The sequence below is a fragment of the Oryctolagus cuniculus genome, chromosome 7 (genome assembly GCF_051225735.1).
Source record: "Oryctolagus cuniculus isolate XC-2025 breed Fujian yellow rabbit chromosome 7, ASM5122573v1, whole genome shotgun sequence".
In the NCBI taxonomy this organism is placed as follows: domain Eukaryota; kingdom Metazoa; phylum Chordata; class Mammalia; order Lagomorpha; family Leporidae; genus Oryctolagus; species Oryctolagus cuniculus.
In genome coordinates, this window is record NC_142873.1 from 150,542,622 (window position 1) to 150,555,835 (window position 13,214).

The window sequence follows — 13,214 nt, forward strand, 5'->3', positions numbered from 1 at the left end:
CCTGTTTCTTTAAATATGGATGAATATGTTAATTTATTCTCCTGACATCCTCTCATCTTTTATTTCAGTTTTAGATTTATTACTATATGAGGTAATGGAATAAAATTACTTAAGCCTTCATTGTCATTATTGGATTAGCCTTTTGATGTGATTATTGGCAAATCAGATTGCTTTAATCATAATATGAACTTAAGCTCTATATACATACACACACACACACACACACACACACTCTGGTTATTTCAAATAATACCACATATTTTTTTTTATTGGTGATTTAAGGATCTCTAGCATCAGTCTTTTAACATAGCACAATACCACTTCTTCTATCAGTATAGTGGATGAATTTAATTAATGTTTGGAAATAGGAAATTTGTTATTTAGTGTGTTATATACCACAGCATTTATAATGTGAACGTGATAGTTTTGTATGAAGTTTTAGGGACGTCTTTGATTAGACAGCGTCAGAGTGGCAGTCTGTGGCTAGCAGGCTAGGTGCCCAGTTTCATAAATAAAGCTTTACTGGGACACAGCCCAGTGTGTTCATTTTATGTATGGTCTGTAGAAGCTTCTCTTTTTTTTAGAAGGTCCTAAATCCTTCTTTTTAAAACATTTTAAAATGTTTATTTTCATTTTATTTGAAAGGCAGAGAGAGACAGACAGACAGACAGAGATCTTCCATCAATTGGTTCAGTTCTAAATGCCTGCAACAGCCCAGGACTGGGCTGAAGCCAAGAGCCTGGAACTCAATCTGGGTTTCCCACATGGGTGATAGGGCCCTGAATACTGAAGCCATCACCAGCTGCCTCCCAGAAAATATTTATTAGCAGGAAGCTAGTTTAGAAATAGAGTAGCTAAGACTTAAACCAGCATTCCAGTATGGGATATGGGCTTTGCAAGCAGTGATGTCACTGCTGTGCCAAATGTCTGCTCTTATAGCTGATTTTACATTACTACAGCATATTAGAGCGTTTTACAAAGAGAGCATATGACCCTCAAACTCTTACAAATCAAGTGTATTTGCAGATATTTGTTTGAATATCTGACTTTGCAAGTAAAAATTTGCTGACCCATATATTAATAATTTACTACAGCAATTTCTATAACATACAGTTTCTCAATCTTGCCTCTATGCATTTTTTTAAAAAAAGATTTATTTATGTATTTGAAAGACAGTTACAGAGAGGCAGAAGCACAGAGTCTTCCATCTACTTGATTTACCTCCTAAAGGACCACAACGGCCGGAGCTAGGCCAGCCCAAAACCGGAAGCCAGAAGCTCCTTCCAAGTCTCCCACATGCATACAGGGGCCCAAGGACTTGGCTGTCTTCCACTGCTTTCGTAGGCCATCACAGAGAGCTGGATTGGAAGTGGAGCAGCCAGTACTTGAACTGGTGCCCACATGGGATGCCGGCACTGCAGGCCACAGTTTTACCCACTAAGCTACAATGCTTTTGCAAAAAGTTTTTCTTTTCATTTTTCTTGTTGATATATTTTCTGATATTTTTTTTTATTTTCATTCTGCTGTTGGTACTACCCTCTGAATGCTTTGGGATTGTGTTTCTCAGTTCTTAAATTTCAACTTGGGAGGCTAGCACTGTGGCATAGCAGGTAAAGCCGCCACCTGCAGTGCTGCCATCCCATATGGGTGCTGGATTGAGTCCTGGCTGTTACACTTCCAATACAGCTCTCTGCTATGGCCTGGGAAAACAGTAGATGATGGCCCAAGTGCTTGGGCCTCTGCACCCATGTGGGAGACCCAGAAGAAGAAGCTCCTGGCTTCTTGCTTTAGATCGGCACAGCTCTGGCCGATGTGGCCAGTTGTGGAGTGAATGAGCTGATGGAAGACCTCTCTCTCTCTCTCTCTCTCTCTGTGTAACTCTAACTTTCAAATAAGTAAATATTTTTTAAAAATTTCAACTTGTTTGTTTTTTTACAGTTTTTATCTTCTGAGAGTTTCTATTCATTTTAAATGTATTTAACTTTTCTTCATGGAGCATAGTTACCATAGCATTCTTATGGTCTGAGTCACTTCAGGGTAGATATTTATTGATGGTTTTTTCCCTTAAGAATTGGTCACATTTTCCTTGTTCATATATTAAGTAATTTTGGATTGTGTCCTAGACATTGTGAATATTTTGCTTTTATAGGTTCTTGCCCATTTAGAGAATGTTTTTAAAGCAGGCTGTTACCCTTGTTATGATTTGACTGCAAGTTCTTGAGAATTGGCCACATTTTCCTAGTTTTGTATGTCAAGTTAAGTAATTTTGGATTCTATCTTGGACATTTTCATTTTTGTTTTGTAGATTCTCCTCTTGCCTACCTTTCTCTCTCTGTCTCTCTTTATCTCAGATTTATTTGAAAGGCAGAGAAACATCATCCCTTTGCTGGTTCACTTCCCAAATGACGACAACAGCCAGTGTTAGTCCAGGCTGAAGCCAGGAGCCAGGGGCTCCATCTAGATTTCCCATGTGGGTGCAGGGGCCCAGGTACTTGGGCAGTCTTCCACTGCTTTCCCGGGGGTTATTAGCAAGGAACTGAATCAGAAGTAGAGTTGCTGGGTTTGACCAGTCCTTCAATATGGGATATCAGCATCTCAGGCAGCAACTTAACCTGCTGTGACACAGAGTATTCTGCTATAGGATGTGACAGTGGCTTAGACCTGTGTACCACAACACCAATCTGCCTTGTTTTGTAGATTCTGACTCCTTATATAATCCTACAGAGTAGTGGTTAATTTTAAGGAAATAATCAACCTGATTAGATTCAGAGCTCACATTTTGGCCCTGATTGTGTATGGGACAGTTCTGATGATTCTTTTTTTTTTTTTTTTTTTTTTTTTTTTTTGAGAGTTAGTGAGAGGGAGAGACAGAAAGATCTTCCTTCCGCTAGTTCAGCCCCCAAATGGCCTGCACGACTGGCGCGCTGCGCCGATCTGAAGCCAGGAGCAGGTGCTTCCTCCTGGTCTCCCATGCGGGTGCAGGACTCAAGCACCTGGGCCATCCTCCACTACCTTCCTGGGCCACAGCAGAGAGGAGGACTGGAAGAAGAGCAACTGGGACAAGAACCTGTTGCCCAAATGGGATGCCAGTGCTGCAGGCAGAGGATTAACCAAGTGAGCCATGGCGCTGGCCCTTGATGGTTCATTTTTTTTCGTTTTTTTTTTTGTTTTTTGACAGGCAGAGTGGACAGTGAGAGAGAGAGAGACAGAGAGAAAGGTCTTCCTTTTTTTGCCGTTGGTTCACCCTCTAATGGCCGCTGCGGCTGGTGCGCTGCGACCGGCGCATCGCGCTGATCTGAAGGCAGGAGCCAGGTGCTTCTCCTGGTCTCCCATGGGGTGCAGGGCCCAAGCACTTGGGCCATCCTCCACTGTACTCCCTGGCCACAGCAGAGAGCTGGCCTGGAAGAGGGCAACCGGGACAGAATCCGGCGCCCCAACCAGGACTAGAACCCCGTGTGCCGGCGCCGCAAAGTGGAGGATTAGCCTATTGAGCCATGGCACCGGCGATGGTTCATTTTTATATCTTTATTTTAAATTTTTGTCTAGTTGGTAGGTAACTTTTGATAATTATGGAAAAAGTTACAAGAATTTCAGACATTTTATGACTAAGAATTTTAAGCTACAATAATGAAGCATCTCTACCTCTTAAAAATTTGCTAAATTAAGGACTGTATTCTGGGGCTGGCACTGTAGTAGGTAAAGCCTCCGCCAGTAGTGCTGGCATCCCATTTGGGTGCCGGTTTGAGACCCGGCTGCTCTACTTCTGATTTTGCGCTCTGCTATGGCCTGGGAAAGCAGTAGAAGATGGCCCAAGTGCTTGAGTCCCTGTGCCCATGTAGGAGACCCAGAAGAAGCTTTGCCTTTTGCGGCCATTTGGGGAGTGAACCAGTGGATAGAATCAATCAATCTCTCTCTCTCTCTCTCTGTCTCTCTACCTCTTTCTCTCTGTAACTCTGCCTTTCAAATAAATAAACAAATCTTAGAGGAAAAAAAAAAAAGATCTTACTCTACATGTTCTGCACGAGGTAAAGGTAACGTGGTACTAAAAATATTTAATAGCCCCTCCCATTCTTTTTTCAGGCGCTCCCTGTTAAGTTGCACCTCAGAGTGCAAGCATTAAATTGATTGTAAGCCTTTTTTTTGGTCTGAGGATATTAAAAGCATGTGCTTCTGTACAATGTAGATTTTCATAATGGAGGCTCTATGCTAGCAGCATCAGATAAGATTTACAGGGACCTGCACTGTGGAGTGTTAGGTGAAGTCTCCAGCTGTGGCACCGGTATCCCATATGCGTCAGCTTGTGACCCGGTGCTCCTCTTTGGATCCAGCTCTCTGCTTGTGGCCTGGTAAAGCAGTGGAAGATGACTCAAGTGCTTGGGACCCTGTACCCACGTGAGAGACGCGGAAGAAGTTCCTGGCTCCTGGCTTCAGATTGACCCAGCTCCGGCTGTTGTGGCCTTTTGGGGAGTGAACCAGTGGATGGTCTCTCTCTGTCTGTAACTCTACCTTTTGCATAAATAAGTAGATCTTTAAAAATAAGATTCATAGAAACACTAAATAATTGTAAGTCTTGGTAAAAGATAAATCAATGGTTAAGGAAACCTGATGTGTACTGTTATGAATGTGGGAGATGTAAACTAAAGTGAGCAGGCAAATAATCACATGGTCTCTAGTTTCAGTGTTTGAAATGACTGAAGGAATAAACCACAGAAGGTCTAGAATGTTCCTAGTTCCTGGGATTTTAATTCTCTATGCTACTAAAAATATAAGTATTGTGCTGGGTTTTTTGGCACCTAATCTTTTTAAATTTCTTACATATTGATGAAATTCTTGCATGCAAACAGATTTAAGATACAACTCAATACTGCATGATTTCAGGAAAGGTCAGTTGGTACAAATGATAAGCACATTTTAAATGCTAAACAGCAAGAATCTTGCTAAATGTCCAAATAAGGTGGTTATAACCCAAACATAGAAGTTGCAATTCTGTCAGCCTTGTGGCCTGATAACACTGCTTTTCAATACCCTTAGGAAACTTTATTAAACTTATTCTCCAAACTAGCATAATAGGTAATATGTATGACAAATTAGATCTTGTCTCTAGTTCTACTTCCAAGGCAACAGCATGAGGCACCACAGTTTTATTGAATGCAACAGTTATTTCTATAACCATTGGAGTCTTTGAAACATAGCTGCATCTTATAAGGATATTTTTCCAAACACGAAAGTTGTTTGCCGTTAAAAGTCCCATGCCAGTTTTGTCTTAGGAACTGTATTACTTCTTCATATTTCATTCCACCTTCAGTGAATGCTAGGGAGACACGCACTGGAGCTCTCTAAGGCCTCCAAAATTGAACAGCAATGCAACAATAAGGTTCTTCACGAAACTTAATTTTTACAAGACTTAACCAGTCATCACCAGTCTGGTTGGATGGTGTTGCACCATCATCAGAAGGCAAGTTGAGATGATGGATGCCTTCTTTCCCCACAGGAGTAGTGTCGTAAGTTGCTTCACATAATCTTACTTTGATGGTAAGAGTTCCTCAATAAATTTGTTTAATGCTGCATCGACTGGATTATGTGAAATAAGAAATCTCATGTTCTTGTGTGTGACTTCTACAGGAGCTGGGCGGTTCATTCGAGCCATGTTAATTTACTAAAAAAAAAACCAGTAAAGTTTTGAAAGAATTTACAGAAGCTGAATACAGAAATTATGCAAAGAAACTGAAGTCTACTTCACTATCCTCCTCTTGCAGTTCTCTGTGCTTTGAGTATGAAGTGGGAGAGTAATGGAAAATAAAATGAATCTCCTAACAAGGAGCAATTCTTCAGCCCAGTAATACTGAGGCAATAGGAAGGAAGTATACTGAGGGTTACCCATCCAGGTAGAACTCTTGTAAAATGCTCTATACATTTCAATTCAACACTTCTGTGTCCAGGTTCACCACTGGTATGGGAGCTCCTTGGTGGAGCAGTAACGAATCTTTACAGTTCGCTTGTCTTCATGGAGGTCGTGCTGTGCCTGGCAGTAATCTCCACTGCCCTTCAGAAACTCCATAAATGTGTGACCAAGAGCACCACAGAACTGAGGAGTATGTTTACTCATTGAAGATTGCAGCCTGATCGTACAGCCCGTCCCAAGGCAACGGCGACACAGGCGGTAGTGGCAGATGCAGGGAAGGGGGTGCTGGTCGTTGGGCAGTGGCAGCGATGCAGACGGCAGCAGGGTACCACACTCTACCGTGCATCCTTGCCTTATTTTCAGAGCTTTTGCTGTGTTGCTTTGTCCCTTTTACGAGCAGTTCAAGGATGCGCCTGGGACTTGTGTGAATTTATACAAAAGTTAAGGGAAGCTTCCTTTTCCAGTTTTCTGTTTTGCTGTTTGGCTAGCAAAGCCCCTTTTTCCATTTCATCTGGCCAAAAAGAAAGGATTTCAGTTGGAATTAAAGGTGTGTGTATTGCTACTCTTTTGTATAGTTGGAAAACTTGAGCCAGTCCTTAGGGCAAAGCCTTTAGAGAAAAGAGGGTAAAAGAAACAGATTAACAACAAACAAAGCAAAAACATAAACACAAAAGTAAAACAACCTCTCCCCTTTCGATATTCACAGAATTTTGACTCCTTTCCATTATTCACCTGCTTTTGTATCCTTTTCAGAGTCCTCAGATATGTTGCTGTTTTTCGGTCTGGAGTTTAGTATTGTGATGAGAGAGATGGTGAGAGAGCCATGGGGTGCGGGGAGGGCTGTGGTCGGCTTATTCCATGTTTCCTGGATGGAATGCCTCTTATCTTAAAATTCCCTTTTTGGTGGTTACCTTAAGTAGCAACATCCTTTTTTTGAATTCTTGGCTTGAGAATTCACTTACCATCTTAGTTACACTTAATTATCTGTATCTTAAATCTCAGGTTTATTTCATTTGTTCATTTACAGTTTATGACTAAGTTCTTCATTTATAAATTACAATTTCAACAGATGGCCAATCTGAAGTGTAATGAAAAAAACAAGTTTTTCTTACCAAATTATTCTCTGAATTTCTGAATATACTTTACTGTACCTCCCTGTGTATACAGACAACAAATGATTTTATTTAAGCAAAGAACCAAAGAATTCATGATCCCTTTTTGGGCACTATAATGAATACACTGTAGGTGAAATGGTAGCTGTATGATCAGTCACACTTGTGGGTTTGATTACATGGATTTGAATTGGAGAAATGCATGCTGTAGTCATCAGATGCATTTCTTTAGTCATCACTTCTTGATATTTTTCCCCCAATGATTTAAAATTTTTTAAAGATACTTATTTTGGCACAAGTGTTTCTTTTTTAAAGTTTTTTTTTTTAAGATTTATTTTATTTATTTGAAAGAGTTACAGAGAGAGGTAGAGACAGAGAGAGGTCTTCTATCTCCTGGTTCACTCCCCAAATGGCCACAATGGCCGGAGCTGGGCTGATTTGAAGCCAGGAACCAGGAGCTTCTTCTGGGTTTCCCACACAGGTGCAGGAGCCTAAGGACTTGGGCCATCTCCTACTGCTTTCCCAGGCCGTAGCAGAGAGCTGGATCAGAAGTGTAGCAGCCAGGACTCAAACCGGCGTCTTTATGCGATGCTGGCACTGTGTGCGGCGGCTTTACCTGCTATGCCCGTGCTGGCCCCTTGTTGTTGTTTTTAAAGATTTATTAATTTATTAATTTATTTGGAAGACAGATTTACAGAGGAAGAGAGAGAGAGAGAGAGAGAGAGAGAGATCGAGATCTTCCATTTGCTGGTTCACTATCCAGATGGCCACAATGGCCGGAGCTGGACTGATCCGAAGCCGGAAGACAGGAAGTTCTTCCAGGTTGCTCATGCAGGTATAGGGGCCCAAGGACTTGCGTCATCTTCCATTGCTTCCTCAGGCACATTAGCAGGCAGCTGGATCAGAATTGGAGCAGCCAGGACTTGAAACCAGTGCCTATATGGGATACTGGCACCACAGGCAGCGGCTTTACCCACTGTACCACAGAGCCAGCCCCCATTTTTTGCTAAAAATTTAATAAATCCCTGGATAGAAGTGCAAAAGTTTGGATATTCATGTGTTTTGCGATAGAGATATTAATGTGTTTGAATAGGGTTGCTGCCTACATCCTTCTGAGGGTGTTAGGTAGTATACATCACCATTGTATTATTAACACTGCAAAAAACTCTGAATTCCATTATGGGCATTTGGACATGAATTAACATCTCAACAGTTTATTGAAACAATGATTGAAATTAGCCAGTTTTATTTCCTTGCAATTTCAATTGCAAAAGATAGAGTACGGAGGAAAAAATTTTTTTTTGTTTTTTTTTTAACATAGATATATTTTTAAAAACATTCTGTTAGAAACCTAAAGTTAAAGCAGGAGTGTATAAGTCATAGCTTTTAGGTTGAAGAATAAAGTTTTTTGTTTTCTTTTTGTCTAGGCAATTACTAGATATATTATCCCCTGAGATAATGGTACTTAGTAGGTTCATTCAGGATGTTCTGTTTTGTGGAGCATTTTAGAACCTATCAAGGTCTATGTTTGACAACTTGATAGTACTGATTAAGTCCTGTTTTCTTCATTTTTCAAAATGATATGTATAATCGTCACATAATTACATATTTGATATGGCTGGTGTTATGGCATAGTGGGTTCATCTGCTGCTTACTATGCTGGCATCCCCTGTTAGTGTACTTGTTTAAGTACCAACTGTTGCTCTTTGAGCCAGCTCCTTCCTAATGTACCTGGGAAAGCACGGGGAAGATGGCCCAAATAACTCAACCCCTGCCACCCATGTAGGAAACCCAGATGGAGTTCCTGGGTTTGGCCTGTCTCAGCCCTGGCTGTTGTGGCTATTTGTGGGGAGTGAACTAGGGAATGGAAGAAGATCTCTTCCTCTGTCTGTCTCTCCCTCTTTTTCAAATAAATAAAATATATCATTTTTTTAAAAATTTATTTTATTGATTTGAAAGACAGAGTTACAGAGAGAGGTAGAGACAGAGAGAGAGGTCCTCCATCCGCTGGTTCACTCCCTAGATGGCCGCAACGGCCAGAGCTGCACTGATTCAGAGCCAGGAGCTTCCTCCGTGTCTCCCATGTGGGTGCAGGGGGCCCAAGGACTTGGGTCATCTTCCAGTGCTTTCCCAGGCCATAGCAGAGAGCTGGATCAGAAGAGGAGCAGCTGGGAATAGAACTGGCGCCCATATGGGATACCAGTGCCTCAGGCCAAGGCCTCAGCCCACTGCACCAAAGCGCTGGCCCCAATAAAATAAATCTTAAGAGAAAAAAACCAGTAAGTTAATCAAGTTTCTATATGTAGTAAATCTTGAGAACTCCAAATAATATAAATCAGTACTTTCTTAAAATATTTTTAAACATCCTTGATCTATCTGGATCCTTTTTTATAAACAGAAAATAAGTTTTATAATTAAAAATTGTACAGGCTTTGTTTAATTTTTTTAAACTTTTATTTAATAAATATAAATTTCCAAAGTACAGCTTTTGGATTACAGTGGCTCCCCCCCCCCCATAACTTCCCTCCCACCCGCAACCCTCCCATCTCCTGCTCCCTCTCCCATTCCATTCACATCAAGATTCATTTTCAATAATTATATACAGAAGATCAATTTAGTAGATATTAAGTAAAGATTTCAACAGTTTGCACCCACACAGAAACACAAAGTGTTAAGTACTGTTTGAGTACTAGTTATAGCATTAATTTACATTGTACAACACATTAAGGACAGAGATCCTACATGGGGAGTATGTGCACAGTGACTCCTGTTGTTGACTTAACAATTGACACTCTTGTTTATGGCATCAGTAATCACCCGAGGCTCTAGTCATGGGTTGCCAAGGCCATGGAAGCCTTTTGAGTTCACAACTCCGATCTTATTTAGACAAGGTCATAGTCAAAGTGGAAGTTCTCTCCTCCCTTCAGAGAAAGGTACCTCCTTCTTTGATGGCCCGTTCTTTCTGCTGGGATCTCACTCGCAGAGATCTTTCATTTAGGTTTTTTTCCCCCTCTTTGGCCAGAGTATCTTGGCTTTCCAAGCCTAAAATACTCTCATGGGCTTTTTAGCCAGATCCAAATGCCTTAAGGGCTGATTCTGAGGCCAGAGTGCTGTTCAGGAATTTGCCATTCTATGAGTTTGCTGTGTATCCCACATGGGAAGCAGGCTTTGTTTAATTTTGACATCTGCATTTCCTTTTATAAGTTGGTTATTTGAAAGGTGTGCACACACACACAAAGACAGAGACAGGGATTGAAGGAGGGAGCCCAAGGAGGGAGAGAAGGTTGGGGGGGGGGGGGCGGTAGAAATCCGGGGTAGGTGGTAGGAAATAGCATGCCGTTATCCATTGGTTCACTCTGCAAATGCCCAGCACAGACAGTTATGGATTGGGGTAGGAAACATAATCTAATTCTCCTGTGTCTGTGGCAAGAACTCAGGTATTTGACCCATCACCATGTCTCCCATGGCCTGCATTTTTGGGAAGCTGGAGTCATGCATCAAACCCATGCACTCAGATGCAGGACATGAGTGTCTTTTTCTTTTTCTTTTTCTCTTTCTTTCTTTCTTTCTTTCTTTCTTTCTTTCTTTCTTTCTTTCTTTCTTTCTTCATTTTTTTTTTTTTAAAGATTTCTTTATTTGTAGGTCAGAGTTACACAGAGAAGGAGAGGCAGAGAGTGAGAGAGAGGTCTCCCATCTGCTGGTTTACTCCCCAATTGGCTGCAATGGCTGGTGCTGCGCCAATCTGAAGCCAGGAGTTTCTGGGTCACCCACGTGGGTGCAGGCCCAAGGATTTGGGCCATTTTCTACTGCGTTCCCAGAGCTGGATCGGAGGTGAAGCAGCCAAGACTCGTACTGTCGCCCATGTGGAATGCCAGCACTGCTGGCAGTAGCTTTGCCTGCTATGCCACAGTGCTGGCCCCTCATGAGTGTCTTAACTGCTAGCTTAAATGCCTATTCCTGCATTGCCTTTTTTAGGTCAAATTTTCTTTAGAAAAGAAAGAGGTCATTTTCAAAATGTTTACATTGGATTTCTTTACTTTTTGATGTATGTATCCTTTGTGTTAGAACTAACAGTAAAGGGACTATAGACTATAGCTCTTTTCTAAGCATCTATGTTTTTAAATGTCCTTCTGTGGTGGGCATTTGGCACAGCAGTCAAGATGCCTTTTGGGATATTTGCATCCCATGTTATAGTGCCTGTGTTCGAGTCCCAGCTTCGCTTCTAATTTTAGCTTTCTGCTGATGCGTACCCGTGGAGGCAGTGGTGTTGGCTCAAGTGTTGGGTCCCCGCAACTCATGCATTCAGTTCCTGGCTCCTGGCTTTGGCCTGGCTCACCTCCAGCTCTTTTGGATATTTGGGGAGAGAGCTAGCAGATGATTCTCTGTCTTTAGAAAATGAATTGAAAAAGGCCTTCTTTTTAAAAATCCTGTATAATATCTTTGATAAGGAAGTTATAGTTTAGAAAGTTTGCCATTGTTCTTGTATATTATACAAGTTAAGTTCCTTGTTTATTGTTGAAACAAGCAGAAATCAAAGAAGGCACAAGCTGATAAGAGCATATTGGTCTAAATCCTATAAAGAAATAGTACAAAAAGACTTTGTGCATTATTTGTTTTCCTCTCCTTGTGTGTCTGTTGCCTGTTGCATTTGTAAAGCAGTATCTTTGCAGAGGCCTTTGTGCCCTTGCCCTCCTGTCAGTGAGAAGATGATAGCTTGAGCCTTTCTGTTGCCAAGCGTTGAGATAGTAACTTTCCTTATTGTGCAGTGAGGCACCCCTCACCACCATGGCCATGTGTCTTCAAAGCTCTTCCTTACAGTTCATGCTCATTCTGAGTGGGGACACAGCTGTGAGTTGTGATGGACATTAGTATTGCAGCAAACTGGAGGAGGATTTCTGTCGACTATGACTTCTTTTCTAATTTGTGAAAAGGAACCTTTTACGGATTGACTGACCAGGATTTAATCTGAATGCCAGTTGCCACTGCTGTAGATGAGAAGTGTTCATCCTGAAGAGGATTCATCGTTCATGGAGTTCCATGAGACATCTGTGTTTACACATGCATTGGTCCCTTTCTTTCTTTCTTTCTTTCTTTCTTTTCTTTCTTTCTTTCTTTCTTTCTTTCTTTCTTTCTTTCTTTCTTTCTTTCTTTCTTTCTTTCTTTCTTTCTTCTTCTTCTTATTTTTTTTTTTTTTTTTTTTTTGACAGGCAGAGTGGACAGTGAGAGAGAGACAGAGAGAAAGGTCTTCCTTTGCCATTGGTTCACCCTCCAATGGCCGCCGCGGCCGGCGTACTGCGCTGGCAAGAGCCAGGTGCTTCTCCTGGTCTCCCATGCGGGTGCAGGGCGCAAGCACTTGGGCCATCCTCCACTGCACTCCCAGGCCACAGCAGAGAGCTGGCCTGGAAGAGGGGCAACCAGGACAGAATCCGGCGCCCCAACCGGGACTAGAACCCCGTGTGCCGGCGCCACAAGGCGGAGGATTAGCCTAGTGAGCCGCAGCGCCGGTCATCATTGTGTAATCTCTTCATGGTTTCTTGGATTTCTTTGATGAAATTTGGTCTCTGCAAGTCTTTTATTTGCCTAGTTGACATATAATGTAGGTTATGTAGTGAGTACTCAACTGACAATCTGTTTAATAACTTTTTAATCCTCAAAGTTTCCTTGTTTTTGAAATACCTTTGTTCCTTTTTATTAGAAAAAGAAAATGGAATATTTGATTTTTTTACATTTATATCTGTATTTCTAACTTATAGTACTTCTGTTATATATGTATAAGCTTCTAATGGTATTCTTTATATTTCTTAGCATGCATCATAATAGTTACTGTGCACAGAATGATCTAGTGGCTATGCTGCTGTATTTCAGTCACGTGGTTTTTAAAAAACATGTATTGGAGCCTCTGTACTTATGTGTTACCCTGCTCACTGTGTGAATTAGATTTTTAAGTGGTACTATGAAAAGGTGTTTGCTTGATTTCAAAGGAAGATGAGCAAGCAGTGACTGTTTCTGGAAGTCAAGGGACTGATGAGTGCTGTGTCTTGTTTCATTGAATTCATCTGTTTATAGAGAAAATACATGGCATTGCCTGTCTCATACCGATTTTTCTTAGTTGTGTGTGTGAGTGAGTGAGTGATTTGGTGAGCACAGTCTGCTAATTGCAAATTATTGAAATAGTAAGTTAGATTTTTTTGAGATATAAT

At 41.4% G+C, this 13,214-nt stretch overlaps 1 protein-coding gene and 1 pseudogene across 48 annotated transcripts in view; one reads left to right on the plus strand and one right to left on the minus strand.

Moving 5' to 3' along the window:
• Positions 1 to 13,214, plus strand: part of EIF4G3 (eukaryotic translation initiation factor 4 gamma 3) — a 376,646-nt gene that overhangs the window by 85,003 nt on the left and 278,429 nt on the right. The window lies entirely within an intron of this gene.
• Positions 4,992 to 5,647, minus strand: LOC100349932 (protein tyrosine phosphatase type IVA 1 pseudogene; annotated as a pseudogene).